Source organism: Leopardus geoffroyi, chromosome A1, assembly GCF_018350155.1.
Source record: "Leopardus geoffroyi isolate Oge1 chromosome A1, O.geoffroyi_Oge1_pat1.0, whole genome shotgun sequence".
NCBI lineage: Eukaryota > Metazoa > Chordata > Mammalia > Carnivora > Felidae > Leopardus > Leopardus geoffroyi.
This window is the reverse complement of record NC_059326.1, coordinates 214,391,096-214,412,167: the sequence shown is the minus strand read 5'-3', so window position 1 is coordinate 214,412,167 and position 21,072 is coordinate 214,391,096. Positions and strand designations below refer to the sequence as shown.

Sequence of the window (21,072 nt, the reverse complement as noted above, 5' to 3'; positions counted from 1 at the left end):
GGTGGCAATTCTATGGCTAGGGGAAGATCTTTTCAAGAAGTAAATTCAGAGTCTTTCCATCTTGCATGTGTGGAACATCTGTGCTAAAACCATTCCATGTACACTTCTTTGAAGCACTGACTGCCTAGAGGTACTACTTTGATTTCGGCTTTATTTAAATGCCTGAACTTCTATTGGTGAAACAAAAGATTTTCTAGTTAAGAGCTCAGCTGGGAAGGAGACCGGCCTCCAACCAGTTTAATCACTCAGAGGCCAAAGTAGCCTGCATTTTGTTTTTAGAGCACCGTGCAATGGAAATCTCTCTGTGAACTTGCAGCTTACACAAACAGCTGGTTTGGGATGCTGCTGACCCTGGGTGCAATCACTGTGGTAATTAGATTTAATTTTCCTAACCCAACAGTGTCTGGCTCCATCATGTCTACATCTCCTATGTAGAAAACCATAACTCTCATTTAATAATACTTTGGCATGCTTAAGATTTGTGCAGTTAATATTAAAAATTACTTTTTTGTAACTGTAAATATAGCCATTCCAACTGCAAAGGGTAACAAAGAGTTTAATTTAGAGGTTATCCCACTTCAGGAACTTTCCTGAAAGATCTTAAACCGTTAAGCAGACCTTGAATATCATTACACACTCTTCTTCTGCAAGTCTTTTGTACCCTTGTATTAACTCATTTAGAAAGATGGAATCAGCCATAAGTCATCAGCAAGCCTGAAGGGTTGGGTTTTGAGTGTTTCTGCAAGCCCAGGGATGCACACCTTCGTGCTACATCTTGGGGTGACTCACTCCGACAAAGTACCAGAGATCACAGGACTATGTAAAAAACCTGTCTTCCTGGAAGGAGAGAAGGAAAGACACGTCTGAATCTGTGTCTGCTTCCGTCTGGAGAGCGCCTGTTTATGTTGTGTAGAAAAGCCATCGGTATTGTTATCTCAGGAGACCCGGTTTGTTTTATATGTGTGCATGTTATGCATGCTATAACACGAAGCTGGCCAACTGATAGCGATGAGGTACTGTGTCCCTGGGAATTATAATTGCTCGGTCGGTAAAAAAAGAAAAAAAAGAACATCCGACCGTAGCTGATAATAGCACAAGGTGCATTTTGGCAGTATAAAGGAGGAAACAGACAGAGTCACACAAGTTCTGAGTATGTTTTAACCCCCAAAAATAAGAAAGGAAAGGAAAGGAAAGCCTGGGGCTGAGGGAGTGTTACCGGGAGCGAATTGCTCAGGACTTCAAACACAGGGAGTCATTCTGTCAAGGGGAGGGGGCGGGCGGGGGCAGGCACTGGGCCTCTCTAACAAAGTCCTCCTCTCTTTGCTCCCTCCCACTTCATTCACTTGCAAATCAGTGTGTGCCCACAAGAGCCAGCTCTCGGGAGCCCGTAACCTTCCCATCCCAAGAGCTGCAGTTTCAGCGGCGGCAGCAAGAAAGGCAGAGCCCGCGACTGCAGAAGCAGCGGACGCAGGAGCAGCCTGGGCGGGTCGCAGGGTCTCCCCGGGCGCAGGAAGGCAAGCAGAGGTGGGTTCGGTCTCTGTTGGCGGTGGTGGTGGTGGTGCAAGCCTTTTCTTTTTTTTTAATTCTGTAGCGTTGATGGAAGCCAATCAGAGAGAGAGTCCTCTCTGCCCGATGGGTGCCGCACGCCGGAGTTGGGAGGGATGCTCAGCCTGCGAGCCCGGGTCGGGGCAAGCGCGCGGGTCCGGCTGCGCGGGCGGCGCTGCTGCCGCTGCCCAGGACAGGCGCGGGTTTCCGGGGAGTCTGGGCGCCGCTCCTCCGCCTTCTGGTAAGACCGATCCACCCTGGGGCTGGGTGGGAGCGTAAGTAACGGGCCGCTGGGAAGAACTCACTGCCTTCCTCTCCGCGGGCAGAGGCTGCCAGGAGAGCTCCGGCATTTGCAAAGTTGGCTGGTCAATTACCAAGGGCGCTGGTGCGTGCAGGACCCGCAGAGCCGTTGGGGGCTTGATTTATTTCCACCTGCCCACATCACAAGGGTCTGTGCGGGGACTGCTTTGGCTGAGTTACATTTCTTGCCCTGGGGGGTAAAGCAGAAAATCAGGTAGCTTGAAAACTCCTGAATGCTCCCAATAAGGAAAACTTAAGCTAAATAGATGGTATGGCTCAGAGAAGGAGCCAAAGAAAACTGTTAGCTTGCACGTTCTGGGAAATGCCTGCTGGCTCACATAGGGAAAGAAATGCTTGGGTTGCAAGGAAAGTCCAACATTGGACTCCGAAAATGGAGCACACTGTCCAGGGAAAAGTCATGTGGACGACGCAGCTCGATGGTGCTCTTCCACGGCTGGCCAGGCACAAATCTGGGGGATAACGCCTCCCCCGGACTGGTTCGAGAGCAGACCAAGTATGCTGGGTTGTAGGTGTCCGATGCAGGAAAAGTGGAGCCCCCAATGCGTTAATCCCCGAATTTAGTAAGAGCGAATGTTGCTGTGTTGTGTACTGCAGCAGTTGAGAGCCGGGTTTACTTCTGTAGTTAAATATTCTTCTGCCAAGAGTTATCGGAGATCTCGAGATGGAGGCTGCTGGAGAGGTCAGCGTGGTGCTGAGAAGTGTTTTCACTGCTGCAATAAAATCCATATTTTATGGGGAGTTATATGCAGGTCCTTGTTAGTCCAAAGGGCTGTTCACCTGAGTTAACTACTGAGAAAATTCAAGTACCAAGAAGTTTAATCATCTGGAATAGCCCCACATTTCCCTCCCCCTCCTTCATTTTTTTGGTAAAGCTATTTTAATTACAATATTTACACTATAGAAGTATGTCAGCCCCTGTCTCTGCCAATCTTCACTTTCACTTACTGAAGCACATAATGTGGGGAAGAAGAGATTTTTTCCTTCAAACATAGCTGGAGTGGCTGGTATGTAGATGTATGGCTGCTCTAGAGGGGTGCACACGCAAAATATGGGCTTTCTGATTGTTTATTATCCAGGGGATAATAAACTCTTCTCTGTATCGGAAAAGGAACACAGAGATATACCTAGAAAATGTACAACTCTTCTAAGAATGAACAACAAATATGCTTATACAAACGGTAGCCAAGGATTGCTTTTCTTTTCTTTTTTTTTTTTTTTTTTTTTTTTTTTCTTTTCTTGCTGATACCTTTACCTGAAAAGAAAGCCTTTACGATTCTACTTTAGGAGAAAAAAAAAAAAAATTCTTCCAGTTTAGCTTGAGCATCATCCTTTGTGTAATAGCACTTGCATGGCTCTGTGTTTGCTATTTTAGAGATCCGGAAAACAAGTTGTGTGAAGAAAGGGGGTATGATCAAGCAGATGTCTTCATCATGTCAAAAGGAAGAGGGCAAAGTTTATACCAGAGGCCAGATTTTCAATGCAGAGCTCAGAAACTTAAAAGAAATCCAATATGTACTGGAAAATACAATTGCATAGGACTGTATCTCACCCCCTTTTGTTTTTGGTCTGTTCTAATTAAAAAGGTATTGGGAGGAAATAAAAGGCAGATCTTTTTCTACCTACTTTGATGGTTCATGGCATACTTCTGAAGCAGAGGAAGTAACAAATTTCTTCAGGAAAACATGAGAGGCAGCAGCACAGTTCTGAAGGAAAATGGCAATGGTTTAGTTCTACTGTACTTGTCTAAAATTATCTTTTACTGCCATTATAAGTGACAGACTGGATCCTCTATAGGGACTTTTAGTCCCTTTACTATCTGGCTTTTACATCAATTTATTGCAATTATATTTCTTAATGCTAACTTTGCAAAGATAATGTATAGAAACAAAGTCATTTTCTACCAAGTAGCCTACTCTCAGAAAATGTGTACCTTACCTCCTCCACCCACCACTTCCATCAGCTCTGCAAGTAAAAACTCACTTTAAGGCACTCTTCATTTTTTAAGAAAAAGTCTATCTCACAAAATATTGCTCTGGGAAACTTGAAACAGTGAAAATCTCTAGAAAGCACAACTACAATTCCAGGACATCAAAAGACACTTCATTCTGGCAAATGTGTCAATAAGTTGGAACAAATTCTTGAATATCTAATATATATGGTATATACACACATATGTATAATATACATAGGGATTTTTAAAAATGATAAAATATGACAAATATTTTTAATAAAACCACGTATCCTCCTTAGGAAGTGAAATGTGTGGTCCCCCCTTCTGGCCCTTACTTGCTTTGCAGTCATAATGCCAACTTACCAAGGCTGCATCCTTTGAACTATCGAAACTTTTTTTAGTTGGAAGGGACCTCTAGTGGGTCACTCCATGCATTTCTCCCTGTAGTTCAGTTGCATCTGGATTTCGTTATCTAAGGTAATAAGTGCATAACAGCTTTTTCTCCATAGTTGAGTTAATGTCCTCCAAGTACTACCTTGACATTTATGCCAGGTCAAAATCATTATTATTGCTATCATGTGTGTGGTTCCTCTAATTTAAGGAACTCAGGAGTATTTGCACAGTGAGCTGGGCATGCAGACTTTCAGTAACTTTTCTATGGTTCCAAATAAAAGCATTAGCCAATTAATAAAGAATTCACTACCATCAATATAAGATTTTCCTTATTTCTGACCTTGCCAAGACTGTACTTCCTTCATTCAAATTTACCCAATAATAACAACGGCATTATAGTTATGACTCAAAACTTCCATGAAAAGCACCCCCAGCACTAAAGAAATATTTGCTGAAAAAAAAATTTAATTAACCTTTTAGAGATCCATAAACATTCACAAGTATATTAAACTAAAGGCTTATAATATAAAGAAGTCCCTATTCAAATAAGCATATATTAAATGTCCAAGTGCTGTCTGGATGCATGCATCACCCTAATTCTGTGAGGTGTTTTTATTTTTCTCTTTGATGTATCACAACACATTTTAGGTAAACTGCTCCTTAAAAAAGTCTGCCTGGGACTTAAAGTAAGTTCTCTAGGGGTGAATCAGCTTCTTCTGCTGACAGTCTGCAGGTTGCAACTTCCAATTTAAAAATCTGTTCTAAAGTTTGAAATGTGTTCCAAATGAGATAACATCCGGCAGAAGCCAGTTGCCTTGTGCTGCTTGCTTAGTCACGGCAAACCATTCTTTGGGGTTGATCAGAATTAGGGTCTCGCTTATAAAAATAACGAACAGTGACTCAGTCTGAATTGCATTTTTTAATAGTGTTTCAGCTAGCTAGTGTCTACTTTGCTCACCTTATTTGCTTCACAAAAAGGTGAAAATGTAGATAATCAAACATTCTCTGGTACAAATTTTTTTTTTTTTCTGAATAATGATTCTAAATACAAAGACTCAAGAACATCATGCTAATAGGGAAATTGCTAAAAGAGAAAAAGTAAAACTCTCACACAGAGAGAGAGAGAGCACACCCAGTTGTGACACTGTTCCGATAATATTAGAGAAGAAATATAGAAATGTAGGGCTTGGGTTGGTTTTTTTTTTTTCCTCCTCAGTCTTTTATTTCTCTTTTTGTTCTCCATTGGGATTTTTATTTTACTTTGAAGACAGATGAGGTTGGGGCACTTCCCTAGATCTAATATTTTTGTTTAAGCTTTCCTCTTATGAAGATTAACTGGCCTACATTTTAAAAGTGCTATTCCTAAGGAATGCTCCCTTTTTCAAAGCAGTCATATGAGAAACTTCAGGTTATCCCTAATTAGTTGTAGAGCCAAGTGTATACAGTCTTTGTAACGCCATCACTTACAAAGTAGGAAGAGAAGAGGGGGAAATTCATACAAATAACTATTCAAAAAGGTGGTGCACCTTCATTTACTACAAAAGTAAAATGGACTAAAAGCTCTTTAAGCCAAAATGGCTGGATCAGAGGGAACCAGATACAACCAGTATCTAGTTGTTTAAGACTGTACTACCCAGGAAATTTTTAACTCTTCCAACAAAGATAACTCACTGAAGAAAGAATGCTCTGAGCACACACGCATAAATGTAAACTAGACACATATGCAGAGGGCGCTGTGTCCCTCATCCCCACAGATTAGAGATTATTTTACCTTGTTTCATCTGTTTAATACCTTTATACTAACACTGTTAGGTGCTTATTTCCTCTATTAATCAGATCATCTTGCTGAGATTTATGAGAGGAAGAGTTTAATTAAAGCCAGAATGGTACTATTAAATTTGATGTGCAGTATAAATGGGCAGCATGGGTCCCAAGCTTCTCCTACCATATGCAGTGCTATCTTGTGGAAGAGAGTATCTTATGAATATGAGAAATATAAAGCTAGCCACCACCGGGAATAATTTGTCTTCATATTTCATCACTTGAAATCACTGTGCTTTTTCTTTCTATAATTTCCTAAATTGGTAGATCTGCCCAAAAGATGTTTAGGAGACTCAATAAGTTATAGGAATGGAAAGCAACAAGAGAAAAATAAATTGAGGAGGTGTATAAGCAAAGGAAAAGAAATGAAGAGATTAATTTTTACATAAAAGGGAAACATAATAGAAATAGAATCAAAATTGCTGTTTTTACACAATGTGCATTTTCTACTTTATAAATATTGCTACTATTAAATACAGTCTTATAAACACAACATCATTAACATGTTTATAAACACTACACTTCTCTACAATGGAATGTGAATTTGAAAATGATCCTTTAAAAAAATCACTATCTAAAGGGAATGATCCTGCATGGATCATAAAATAACCAAAGAAATATGTTTTTTAAAAAGTGGTCTAAAATCTCAGGAGAATCAAAGAAAGAGGTTTTCTTACTGCTTTGAAGAATAGTGACTCTTCTACATCTATTATCTTTATTGTTCTGCAAGCTAAATAGATCTACTGTGTGATCTTCTAGCACATGCAAACCAAAATATATAATAGTGAGACACCTCAAATATAAGTCACCCATTTCAATTCTATATGTGGGAAAGCATGATGAAAGACTGAACTAGCAAGACAGTCCTCTCCACCCCTACGCATGCCTGTTAGTGTGTGTGTGTGTGTGTGTGTGTGTGTGTGTATACACACACACACACATACATATATATACATGTATATATTTATATACATATATATGTATATATGACAGCCAAGATTAAAAAAAACACTAACCATTAGGCTCAGATTTTTTATACATTAAAAAATTAATGATAAAGTAAATGATAATAAAACTTTACTGAGCTTTTCTACATGTTACACGCTGTTCTAAGCATTTTACATGTATTCTGTATAGTAATGATTATACACTAAGTAAAAAGGAAAATGCTATACTTATATCCTTTTTATTTGGCCCTTTTTTGGTTCGAATTTCCAGGGAATTTCTGCGTGAGCTAAGCACTTAATGAATGTGCTGTTTACTAACACTTGTGCTATCTTAGAATTTAAAGCCTGACTCTCTGAGAAATACATAGCAGCAGAGGGCATGGGAATGATTTGATTATTTTGACCAAAGCAATGCAGATTTTAAAGCTGGGAAAAATTCTCGTAGGTTACTCATTTTTGAAAAACTACTTGCAAGCATGCATTACAGCTTATAATTGTAGTTAAAAGTGTCGTGTGAGCCATTTGAGTGTAATGGTACTTTTTATAAGAGAATAAATGATCTCTTACCTTCAGAGATAGCCTCATGTTGGAGGAGTATTTGAGGAAGGTAGCTAAAAATGACAACTATTCATTTCCTTGACAGGGGCATCCCACCTGTGCAGCACCCTTTGAAAGCATGAGTCCTTTCTCAGTGCATTGGATATTCTCACTTTGTACATAGTACTTAGGACTATGGGTAGAGTTGAGTAAGGTCATAGTATTTCCCCTCCTTATATGATGAGTAAAAATAATTTTTTTCTTCTTTGATGACCACAATTTTGTTATTTAATTACCATCATAGTTCAATATTTGTTCTGAATGATTTCTCTCCCCAGTAAAATTTCACACCAAAAAAAAAAAAAAAAAAAGTTGGGGGTGGGGAAGGAAGACATCCTATTAGCTATATAGTAATATTATATATGGTTGATATTGATGAGCCATTTTCATTAAACCTTATTCTTTCTATTGCCAGTATTCAAAAAGTCATGTAGTTAATCCAGCTTTCATGGACAATGTGATAATTACAAGTAAAATCAGAGAATGTGAGACACTGGAGCTTAGAAATGACTTTACCCAATATCCATCATTTACATTTGAGATACTTGATGACCAGGGAGGTTAGTGAGTTTTCTCTATCTCTCCTTTCTGTAACTTCTGGCTGTTGGGCAGTGTTGCTTTTTATCATCTCCACTTAATTATGGCATTAAAAACTGAAGAGGAACTTTAAATCTATAAATTGTTATTTATAAATATGCTGTGAAGGAGCAGACATGGAAACTTACAGATAAAATGAGGATTTAGGCTTTAGAAATTTCATGTGTTTGTACCATTTTGTAAAGTTCCCAATGTAAAGAAGAATTAAAACTTTCCTTCGAACTTGTGACCACTATTTGGGGGACACATTATAAAATTTAGGTTTTTATTTTATTGTAATGACCTGATGGTTGTTTTGAGTGAGCTTTATCTAAGTCAGTGATTCCCCAGGCTATCCAAAGTGTCCATCTTTGGGAAAAAAAAAAAAATACTGGTCAGTGATTGGATATAAAAAATTATGACAACCTATTGTGTTTTTCATAAATCTCAATTTATTTAAGTACCCAGTGACCTTCCCCCTTCTTTAGAGTTAACATGTCAATTCTTTCACAAAAGTGTATGGATAGATTATGTTGTTTTTTACCCTTATCAAAATTAAAATCTGGCAAGCAACCCAAAGTCAACCCTACCTCCTTAAAAAAAAAAGAAACCGTTAATGTTCCATAAAATCCAAAAGTCTGAGGAGACTGGGTTAGATAATGAATAACATCATGTTGAAAAATGATTGACCTACTTCTCTTCCTTATTTGGATGAATAAAAAGTAAAGGGGAATTATAATGATATTTAAGAGTCAAATAGCCAAAAAGACAAACTAAACAAAAGTCATTCAATCAAAAGGTATCCTTGGATCCCTTAATTAAACCTTATAGAGATTAATACAAATGTTTGGAATACTAATACAGTCTTTGACTATATTAACAAGTCCTCCAAAGGCATGCTTTGCCAAGCTCTTGGCCAGAATGTGTCATCAACAATGAATTTGCCCACTTGATTACATAGTGGATTCTTCAGCGGAAAACAAAGTTTTAAATTTACATCTAACTTGATGACTTAATGAAAACCCAGCTCAACTGAACCATTCACATTATAAAAGAGGTATCTTTTTTTTTCCATAAAAGTGAACTTTACATAATTGTGGACAAATACAAATTTTCTAAGATGCTGCATTGTATTTTAAGGTTTGCATTTTTATTTCAAAAAGCAATTGCCTTCTAGCTTATACTGTAGATTTCAGTCATGAAAATGAGCTTATCATATTTTTAGCTGCAAAGCTTAAACCTCTTTTGCAGGATTAAAAAAAGAGAGTTTCATTAATCTACTATCATCCATTTTACAAAATGTTTGAAACTGCTCAATTTCACATTCAGCTAAAATATTCTAAGCTCTCCTTAGCAACAGGTTCTAATTTAACACAGATCAAAATGGTGTGGTCAGACTAAGTAATCACCAATGTAAAATGATAAAATCCACCAAGACTGGAATATTACTACTGAATCCTAATTTGAAACAAGTCAAGCTACTATATCTCCCAACAATTATTCTCATATTAAACTACTTGTTTAAAAGGTCTCGTTGAGATTTTTGTCAGTGTTTCACAAATTAATTCCATGTTGGAGGCCTTGTGATAAATATCAGTGCCACAATTTCACTCTCTTCCTGACTCCTATCTGTCTTTTTACCAAAAGAAAATATTTGGGGCAAGTCCTAACTAAGACAGAATCAAGGGGTCACTTACTGATTAGTATCATCAAGAGGAGTGGTCCCAAACCTCCAGATCCAGAAAGTACTAACTCTGCAATAAGTTTTGAATTCAGAGAAAGTATATTTACCTGCAGGTAAATTGCCATTGAAATAAGTGCAGGCATGCCAAATACAGATCTCATATTTAAAAATTTTGTCTCATGATACTTCCTTTTCTTCCTCAAGTTTGCTTTTAATTCTCAGATGCCAAAATATCTTTCCAAATAGCACCATGGTTTGTTTTTCTTAAAAACGTTCCCATTGAATTTAAATGTGTGTATATTTTGTGTTCTAAAAAACACCGGAATCAAATTAAAGAAATGACCACAATAGAGGGAGGGACACTGCAAGATGTCTGGTGATCAGGTGAATAACCACTTTCTCACCAAACAGAATGCTAAATAAGACAGTTACTTTATTGAAAATATGAAGGCAAAAGCTACATAGAGCAAAATGCTCTAAAGTGACTGAGTTTAATGTAATGTAGTGAAAGATTTTTATACAGTGGACAGAGAGAGGAGAAATATTTGAAACCCTATGCTGGATTAATTGGGCTCTTAAGAACAAGAAGTTTGCTTTGCACCCTGAATGTTCTGAACATTTATAGAGCATATGTTTGCTTCCCAATTTGTCACTAAATTAAAATGGATTTTTAAAAGGCTTATTTTTTTTCTTTTTTTATCTATATGACAATCTTTTCATCATGTCTGGTTAGAGAAACTAATCACAGAAAACAAGAGCCAAACTTCGCCTTGCTTTGTAACTGAGAAATATACACTAATATCCATAATGTTATTGAGAAAGACTTTAAAGCAAGGAGAGCAATTTAGGCTGAGTGTTAAACTCAGCAATCCAAAGAAACAGCCATGAGGCTCCAACTGCTCAAAAGATGCCCTGCTTGTCAAATACTTTCCAATTTAGTTTTTACCTGAATGACAAGTACTCCTAAAAACAATGCCAAGACTTTTAGAAAACTCCTTACTTGATTCCCTGCACGGCAAAAGCACACCTGATCCACATATAAGATGGCTTATGGAATAAATAAATCCAGGTTGAGGAGAAAGGAGAAACAATTTTAAAATATCACTTCTCCATCTTCAGATCACAGTTTTAAGGTGAAAGCATCACTAGCAAATATAAGCACATAGTGAGGGCTCAATAAATGCTTACTAGGTAAAATTCTCATACAAGCTACAAGATTCTCTTCAATAAATATTTTCCCAATTTACTTCCTTTTCAAGTTCATTCACAGCAGTGAAAAAATCTAACTTTTCTATCCCACGCTAATCATGTTTAATAATTCTGACTCCTTTAAAAGGAGCTGATTTCAAAGGAAACCCTATCCATGATGTCCTGAGAGCTAGAGGGACTAAACATGAAAATAGAGCTGCCCAGCTTCAAAATCGGGCCACCAGACCTCTTCTTCCTTCAGGCAGACTTTTTATTAAACTTGGTATGAAACAATGTTGCCTGGAGCCTGATTAACAATTTATGCCTTCCTAAACAGATTAGCAAGAAGTCTGTCATTTTGATTTTTTAATTCTTAATTTATGTTTGGAAACAGGAAGTACCTCTGAGTTTACATTTTCAATGTATTTTCTTTTTAAGAATCCAAGCATAAACTAAACATTGTTCTGAGATTTTTTCTTTTACAGTTTTAATATCCATGTAAATTACTATACATTTTCTATGATAAATAAAGCAATTGCTTTTTTGCTAAGTGAGTGACTTTTTTCACCTCCCATTCAAATAACCCTACATATTCTTTTAAAAATATCATGAAATACAAAAATAAGAAAGATGACTGGGAAAACTGAGTAGGATAACAATAAAAACTAACACTTAGAGAACACTTACAATACTCAAGGCACTGTTCTAAATGTCTTATAGGAATGTAATGTTCATAACAATGCTCTGAAGTAAATTCTGTCAATCCTCCTGATTTTAAGACAAGACTAGAAAACAGAGCAGTTAAGCAATTTGCCCAACGTCACACAGCTAGTAGAGTTGACCCTTAAATAACACAAAGGTTAGGGGCACCATCCTCCATATAGCTGAAAATCTGTGTATAGCTTTCAAGTCCCCCAAAACTTAACTAATAGTCTACTGTTGGCCTAATAACATAAACAGTCAATAACACATATTTTGTATGTTGTATGTATTACGTACTGTATTCTTGCAATAAAGTAAGCTAGAGAAAAGAAAATGTTATTAAGAAAATTATAAAGAAAATACAATTACAGTGCTGTACAGTATCAAAAAAATCCACATGTAAGTGGACCTGCACAATTCAAACCCATGTTGTTCAACAGTCAACTGTACCTGTCAGAGATAAGTTTGATGGCCCATACTCTTGACTGCTGAACTCTTCTGCCTTTTATGCTTAATATGTATGCACTCAAAAAGATAATGGACAGATATAGATTCAAATGGATGTATCTCAAACCCAAAAATAATGTCAAAAGTGTAAGTATATACCATATATACAGTATATGTAACGTACACATTTCTCAGGATTCAGAAATACTACTAGAAAGAAAATAAGAAAACACATCTTTCCTTTTCATCCCTCAATGAATGTATCAGTATATTTGCATAACAATTAATGATCAATTAACATTGGCCCAAAGCAACAGATACCAGCCTCACGAAAGCCTTTTAGTTTTAGTCCTGGCTATTCATGTTGAGTCAATCTTGCAATCACTTAATGCTTGTCCCACAGGGCCTAGCAAGAGTATTGGGAGGTTCAGATTCATCACTCATTTATTTATTCCTTCTGTAATATTTACTGAAGGCCTCCCGTGTCCAGTGCAGGAAAGAGAGACAGTGGATGACCAGACAAACATGCACTAGCAATTTGGGGGAAATTGATTTATTTCTTCATACTCTAAAGCACATAAATCTTATATGGACTAAAGATTCAGGAGTACAAAATAAAACTGTAACTTTACTAACCAACAGTTAGGTAAATCTCTATTTACAATGTTGAGATAGTAATAGAACCCCTGAGCATGAAGCCAGAACTTAAAAACAAAGTAAAGGAAGACAGCATCATTTGATGCATGGTCTATTAATGGTAGGCCAATAATACCAGCTTTGTAGATAATGAATAGGACATCCAGAGTTGACAATGTTTTCTCTTCTCTCCATAGTTGCATCTTACATGAATATAGAAATTATCCTTTAATTTCAGGTTACATTATGATTTGTAGGGCCTCTATTTATTTTTTAGGCTTGGCTTTTGACTTTCCACCCCAGCTCAGAAATAACCACACATCCAAAACTGTTCACTACCAAAAGCTTATTAGAGTTTTATTCTTGATAATACAACTGTGAATACATTCACAGTGTTTCTTTCAGCAACCCTTACAATATTACCAAAGAGTTTGCTGTACAGCATAAAGCCTTATATATATTGACCAGTAGAAATACATTCAGCAAGAAATCACTTTACCCCCAAGAAGACAAGCTGAAATTAAGGTTTAGGTGAGGGGATTTCAAATCAATTGAAGCATTTAATGAACACTTTTGTACAAGGCATTGTGTCAGGTGCCATAGATAACACCATGGTTTGATGTCAGGTCGGTTCCAATATGTATTTAATATTAAATAGGACTGCTCGAAACTACCATTTTAGAAACGTATTTAATGAACAGATAGGTGTTCTGTCAGGATTAAGTCTTCAGTCATGGAACAGATTAGGATCTACCTTTGCTAAATGGCTGACACCCGAACTCAGTACTAATATTGAGCTGGTGTGCACCGGAAGAGCTATTCTGGTTGCTTACCTCTGGTATCCCCACCCATCTTCACCTGGCCAAACCAAATCTCACTGGATCTTTAGGGAAAAATCTATTTCTCCAAGAAGCTTCCTCTGACCTTCACTCACCTGTCCTGCTTTTGGCTTAGATTTCTCACTACATGACTGTATAACAGGCCTTACTTAATCTCAGTGCAACTGTAAACACATCTGTCCAAAAGTCTCTGCATGATAATCTAGGCCTCACCAATGAAATCACATGTAAGCACCTGGAAAACAAAGTCTCTGGGACTTATTTTACCACTAAGGCCTAGCACTGTTTTTGACATACAGCAAGAACACATTATTCCGGACTACCTTTATATGTTTTTACATTATTCGTGTTGGATGTTTGTTTTCATTACTTATAATCAGATTTCCTTTGTTCACAACACAAGAAAGTCAGTGCAAGCCTTCCAGACTGTCCAGGCCAAAGGGATACATCCAACAGAAGAGTGATATCCCTAGGACAACCTTGGTGACTTTGGCCAAATATCTGAAATAGAGTTACAAGAGTTACAAACCCTGTAACTAGCAGGTCTCCTAATACAATACTTGAGGGTTTTATTGTTATTATTATTATTATTTAGGATGTCTTCTTATCTAAAAGTTGACTTTTGCCTGGTCACTCTACACCAAGAAAGACATAGAATTGTTTACAGTTTTTATTTATGTGTTCAGGCTGAAAACTGTGGCTGTATATTTTCTCTCTTTTGTGTAGACTAGTATGATAAACCTTGATTATCTTTTGGTTTATAATCCACCCACAGTAGTACATCACACTGAATCTACAAAACAGTCTGTGGAACATTCTTGTGTAATTTTCAGTGAGGAAAATAATTTTTCCCTTAAATTCTCACCCTGGCAATGTTTCTTAAGGTTCTATAGGAAGTTTAATACCAGATTCTACATACCTTGTTATAACCTTGAACATAGCTGTACAAAATAGATTGAATTTAATTCAACTGATTATGTAGTCCTGTTTCATTCCTTAAGTGGCAGTCAATGCATGGAATAGAATCTTCATGAATATTGCCTGGCAATGAAATATGCAGTTCAACCCAGCTCTATCTGAGCATGCCAAATGTTTTGTAAGGTTGTGAGATGAAGTGGAAGAGGTTTGGATGATGTTCTTTATACTTCCCCTTTTAATGTGATATCCATCAGCCTGAAGTCTAAGGTACATGGAGAATTTTAAACTTATTAATCAATACTATACAATAGTTTGTTTCATATAAGTGATTTTCTAGACTAGAATAAGTATGGTGATATAGGCTATCGAATTTTTCTTTTTTTAATGTTTATTTATTTATTTTTGAGAGAGAGAGTGCAAGCGGAGGGAGGGACAGAGAGAAACGGAGAGAGAGAATCCCAAGCAGGCTCCACACTGTCAGCACAGAGCCTGACTTGGGACTCGAACTCATGAACCATGAGATGATGACCTGAGCCGAAATCAAGAGTCGGAACTTAAGCCACTGAGCCACCCAGATGCCCCTCTTGTCAAATTTTTCTATTACACCTCACTACTGTGGAATATTGTAACTTCCAAGGAAAAGTAGTAGAAACTCAGGATTTACCAAAACTAAAACAGTGAGTCCCAAGATTCTACTCTGCCTCTTGACCATTCTCTTGATTAATACTTTCTTATCAGTAACATCACTCATTAACACAAGTAATCTAAACTGCCTAGGGTCAGTCCTCTCTCATACTTCACATCTTCAACTTCAGAATGGTAAGTAGAGAATTAAAGGATTTTCAGGAGTGATTAGCTAGTGGGGGTGGAGGGGAAGCCAATAACTAAGCCTATTAACAGAGGAAAGGTGATCAGAAAAGCAAGCTATAGTAATTCACGTTCAGCATCCTAAAGATCTGATTACTCTTTCTCACTAACTGTTTCAGCCTGTGTATTAGGATGCTTTGGGCTACCAGTAAGAGTAAATCCCATTTCAAACTGCATTAAGAAATAAATAAAATTACATTTTACATGAGAGACAGTCCATAGGAAGGCAGGCTTAAGTGGTGTGGTCAAAAATTCAGGATCTTTCTGTCCCTCCATCCTCCCATCTTGGGCATCAAAATCACTCAACCAGGGATTTCTCTCAGACTTTAAGGTTTCCAGTGGCAAGGGGGGCCACATACTTCCTTATTCTTGTCTGGCAGGAGAGAAACCTCTCTCATAGTCAAGAAGTAAGAGCAATGCCCTTCAGTCTGATAGTCCGATTAAGCCAGTTTGGGTCATACAACCACTCTTACTACATTATTAATTGCTTAGAAATCCTATTTGCTAATTGGCTCTTTAGACTTAAGATCCATTCTTGAGATCAGCTTCCTTGATTCCTGTACTGTATTCTACAAGTAAGGGCTTCGATGGGATTCAGTTTCATAAATGATAGTTAGAGGTAATAAAGAACAAGACCAAAATCCACCTAGTCCACGAAGTGAGGGTTACCTGCAAAATAGCAATTAGAGTGATACTTACACCATCTGAATGACCTCTATTCCTATTTCATTTTACTCTGTGCACAAAGCAGGGTTTTGTTGTATTTGTTTTGAGAATAGACTGACTAGAAAGTCATCACTGTCCAAAAAGAAAACATTTTTTTCATCTAGCCATTGGAGGCTTAACTAGCTGGAAAGAAAATATAATTTCATTTTGTTCCCATAGTCTCATTTAGAAAATAATCTTAAGAGATTCAAAGGACACCATACCATGTGAGCACTTTTCTTGCTCTCAGGGGGTTTGGCTTGGGTTTTAACTTTTCTAACATGTTCTGAAGTGTTTTCTTAAGCAACATTTTTGCCTTTAGCACTGTCCTAACCACTGGAGCTTTAAGAAAACTTTTGAAAATGTTGTTTAAAAATAGAATCACAAAACATTTTCTCCTTTATTGCTAAAAATAACCTGAATCTTTCCTTAAGAACCCCCTTTTTTTTTATTTTAGGTTTTATCTGAAAGGCAAATAAGCTGAAATGCAGATGTTTATCTAAATCCAACTTAAAACAGTAAGAAATAATTGTAAAACATAAAATGAAAACCCAACAGAGTTCTGCCCCTGTTGTCTGGGTAATTTTAGGCCAAAGTAGGGTTCTGAGATTTTTGTTTTTTTAAATGCATTAATGTGGATGCGATGTATGCCACACAACAGGATGTTCCTAAAACATCCTGTAATAAAGTCTAAGGTCTAAAAGCTTATATATTTTTCCCTAATCTTATTTGTATTCCCTTAGAGCTGACCTTGCCACAGTGTGAGTTCACCTCTCTGCAAATATTTAACTGTAACAAAAATCTCTTTTATTTATTAATTTTTTTCTGGCCTAACAATTTGGGGGCAGAATTAAGGAACCAAGACCATACAAGCTTAATGTTTAATCAAGAGATGAGTAATTGGTGACATTTTGAGGAAAGAGAGCATCTTGATCATTAAACTCCTAAACTGTCCTACTTTTGCATGACAAAGGGAGTCCCAGGTTGACTGTGTTGACACAACAGGCAGGAGACCCTGTCGGACATTTCGTTTAGTTCAGTTTCCTCCAATAAAATGAGGATAATGGTAGTTTCAATTTCATAAGGGTGTTATGAGGAGTTACCAAGATAATGCCGCAAAGAACTTAAGCAGAGTACAGAGCTTGTGGGAAACAGCCCCCAAATGCTAAGTGTTTGTTTTGCTGTTACTATTGTTATTATTTCTTCACATTTTCAGTCAAGTTGAGGTTTTGGGGGTATCTTTAACATGCTGCTGGCTTTTTTTTTTTTTTTTTTCTAATTTCACTAACTGGAATGAAGCACACTTTTTTATGTCACAAATGTAACGTGCCACTAAGGGCAATATGCCCATAATTCTTCTCACTGAACCCTGTTTTGGCTGACACAGTGAATGTGCCAAATATGGCTTAACTTCAGAATTTCCTCAGAGCCTCTTCAGCACCGTTCCCCAGAAAATCTGCAACCTGAGCTGGGCTCCTCATCTGGGCTTGCAAAGGTGTGAACTGACTGTGGTCAAGATGAAGTAAAAATGATCAATGCGAATTCTCTGGAGCACTCTGTTGTCCTGGCCTGTGGATGGTCCTTTAACCTGTTTGCCAGCCTCCCCTCATCCACGTGGTAGTGACCGGAGAAATACAAGGGCCTGAGCAACACAAGGCGCTCACGTGAGCGCGCACGCGCGCACACACACACACACACAACCAGTTCCACTACCAAAAACGCCGCAAATAAAATGGGGTAAAGAGGTTCCAGTGCAAGATGGCAAGATGGAGAAAAGCAAGGGCCTGAGCAACACACGGTGCTCACGTGAGAATACACACACACCAGCTCCGCTACCAAAAACCTCAAATAAAATGGGGCAAGGAGGTTCCAGTTCAAGATGGCGGCGATGACTGGAGAAAAGCGAAAAGCAAGGGCCGCAACAACACACGCAAATAAAATGGGGTAAGGAGGTTCCAGTGCAAGATGGCGGCCTACGAGGGTGCTAAGCCCGCCTCCTCCCACAAATACACCCAATCTACGGCTGCAAACGGAACAGCTTCCGGTGGAAGCCACTCAAACACCGGCTGCGTGACTCCTAGGGGAGCAGGCGCCCTGGGAGCGGGCAAGAGAGGCCCGGCACACCCTCGCGTAAAGGCCATCCCCGGCGCAGGCCCGGCGGCCGGTCAGGAGGGAACTCAAAACCCGGCGCCTCTCCCTGTGGAGCAAGAGGTGTGAACCCCACGCGGCTCTTCCGCGCTCTGAAGCCCCGCATCTGAGAAAGGAGCCCCAGGCCATCCAGCGTGGAAGGTCGGCAGGGCCCCCGACCCGAGGCTGAACCAACGTGAGAAGCCACCCCCCCTTGAAGGACTCCCGCGCACAGACTCACCAGCCCCAGGGTCCAGCGGGGAAGCAGCCGGGCAGGGGCGCGGGGTCTGCGACGGTGCGGGAGAAGCCCCTCTGCTCGTCCCGCAGCTGCAGCGGGAGGACCGGCTTCGGCTCCGACGGACACGTGGGGGCTGAGGAATCCTCCACAGACGGTGACTGGAGGCCGCCTTCCCCGAGCTCCCTCTGCGGCGCTCCCCGGTGGGCGCCACCATCACGCCTTCCTCCTGCCAGGCTCCAGAGCCCCAACGTGCCCGCGAAGGGAGCTTTTACGCACAGCTGACCCTGGTGGCCAGAGGAGTTGCGTTCCTGGGTCCCACACCGGGGAGAGAGACTTCTTAGCGGGCCGCGTCGCTAGGCGCTGCACACACCTCAGCGTGAAGCACACCTCTACTTTGGCGTGGAAAAAGTCCTATGTGCTTGGCCTGGGGGCAGGCTAAGGTCTGGCACACATGCAGGCGCCTAGGACGCGCCGTCAGGGAGCGGAGGCGGGGCGCGCCATCTTTGCTCGCTCCGCGCTCTGCCTGGGCGCCGCGAGCCCCCGCCGGAGCTTGTACGCTCATCCCCAGCAGTGTTTGCACCTGGCGCTGGCGGCGGCCGGACTTTAGGCTTGCGGGCTCGGGACTCTATATATATATATATATACACACACACACACACACACACACACACACACACACACACACACATATATATACACAGTATATATGTATACATATGTACATGTATATATGTATATATATATACAGTATATATATATGCATGAACCTTTTTCATGCAAAGTTACTTTCGTGTGTAGAAATATGATTATATAACCACAAAAGTTCGCCGAGTTGACTTGTGTCATAATGATAAAGTTAAATCTGTTCAGAACAAGATTATTAGACTTTCAGAAAAAAATATTAATTTCCATTTTTAATTCATATACATAATTTTTGCAAAGCATATGTGATCAATATAAGACGTTCCAGCATGAAAAACACATTACATTAAAATATGTGGGGGAGGTTAAATGGAAATGAGTTCAAAAGAGGAATGGTATAAAATTTCTGACTATTAAAATCTTACATATTTTTTGAGACTATCGAATTGTTACTGTATTAAGATTCCATTGAAAAATATTTTTAAGTGATTTCAGTTTGTTTTAATGTTAATATTTACAATTGGCCAGGAATTGCATTATTTTTAACAACTTAGAGTAAAATATTTTAGTTGTTAATGGAAGAAATACGTAGATTTTTCAGTATTACTTTCATTGACATGCAACCAAAAAGTCTGAGGTACCCTATGGTAGACCATGGAAGACTAGATTGTACATACTCCCCACTTGTTCGTACCAACTTAGCTGACATGCTTTTGCTCTGAGGCTCTGGTTCTTCCCTAAATTCATCAGTTGGGACACCTCCATAGCCAACTTTAGACTTCCCAGAAACATAGTCCAGGTAACTCTGCACCAAGCCCAGGCTAATTCCTTTGCAGTCATTCCCCTAACACGAGTGCAGAAAACATCAGATCACAGGTCCCTCCTGGCAGGTTTCCAATTTTAAGGTCTCCTGAAAATGTATTGATCAAAACTAAGAACAGACAAAGACACAAAGAGAGCCAGATGAGTCAAATTCTCTATTTCTCTAACTCTATAATGATACGGTTTCACTAATAGTACATTCAATTTACATTACTAAACACAATACTTAAAATTGTAGTTTTCAACTTAATGAATTCAAATGTAAGGGATTTTACACTTTTTTTTCCTAAAAATGAGAGGCTCCATGCAGGATCTTAGTATTGGAGACTGTATCAGATACCACTCAGATCTCCTCAGCTTCGCCTGTCTCTCCTTCCAGCCACTTCCATGACAACCAGTTCTTCACAGGTTCTGACCCACTTCTTGCAGGTGCAACCTGACGGTGCTTTGTGTCAGTCCTGTGCCATGCACACCCCTCCCTCCCACTCTGGGGCTTCTATGTTGATGGCACAGAGTGAGACACCACAGGAACCTGTTTTACGCTAAAACCATATACAACCCAGACGTGCTGGCAATTTGTCCGATGAGGTGAAACTTTAACAAATGGGAGGTGCGAACCTGTGGAGAAGTATTTCTCCCTTGCTTCCCCAGGAGAGATGGTCTTGAGATGCATTTCATAGGGTTTCTAGGATGATTTCATGAAGTGGTAGCCAACTTGATAACACTTTCTTGTACTGATTCTCCTTCTTTCTGGCTTTGCTGTCCCAAAATTCTGCTCTCTGGAAAACATTTCCCAATATGGTATCTGCGTATGAAAAATAGAGAGATGAGTTACAATTCTAAAAATCAATGCTACCAGTTGATTGAAGCTGTTTTTCTAGCCCAACTAGGCACCCCTGAAGGCCCCCCCCCTTTGCTATTCCTACCTCGTATTCCTCCGATATTCATTCATATCCACTCATTCATGTATTCATTCATATTTTCAGCAAGTATTGACTGCTTGCTTACTGTATGCTAATTACAGCAGACACAATGATGAACATAATTCCTGTTACCTTCACTGAGAACCTTATGTCTCCAGGAAAATTCTCAAACAGGACTGGTAG

At 39.1% G+C, this 21,072-nt stretch overlaps 1 protein-coding gene across 3 annotated transcripts in view; it reads left to right on the top strand.

Moving 5' to 3' along the window:
• Positions 1 to 1,335: 1,335 nt before the first annotated feature.
• CDH6 (cadherin 6) overlaps positions 1,336 to 21,072 on the top strand; it is a 128,796-nt gene continuing 109,059 nt past the window's right edge. For 2 of the 3 annotated variants that reach the window (XM_045441203.1, XM_045441235.1), the window contains exon 1: positions 1,336 to 1,524. The gene's annotated coding sequence lies outside the window, so the exon portion shown is untranslated. Of the gene's footprint in view, positions 1,525 to 1,641; positions 1,787 to 21,072 lie in introns of those variants that run through there. The other variant, XM_045441212.1, reaches the window with a different exon arrangement.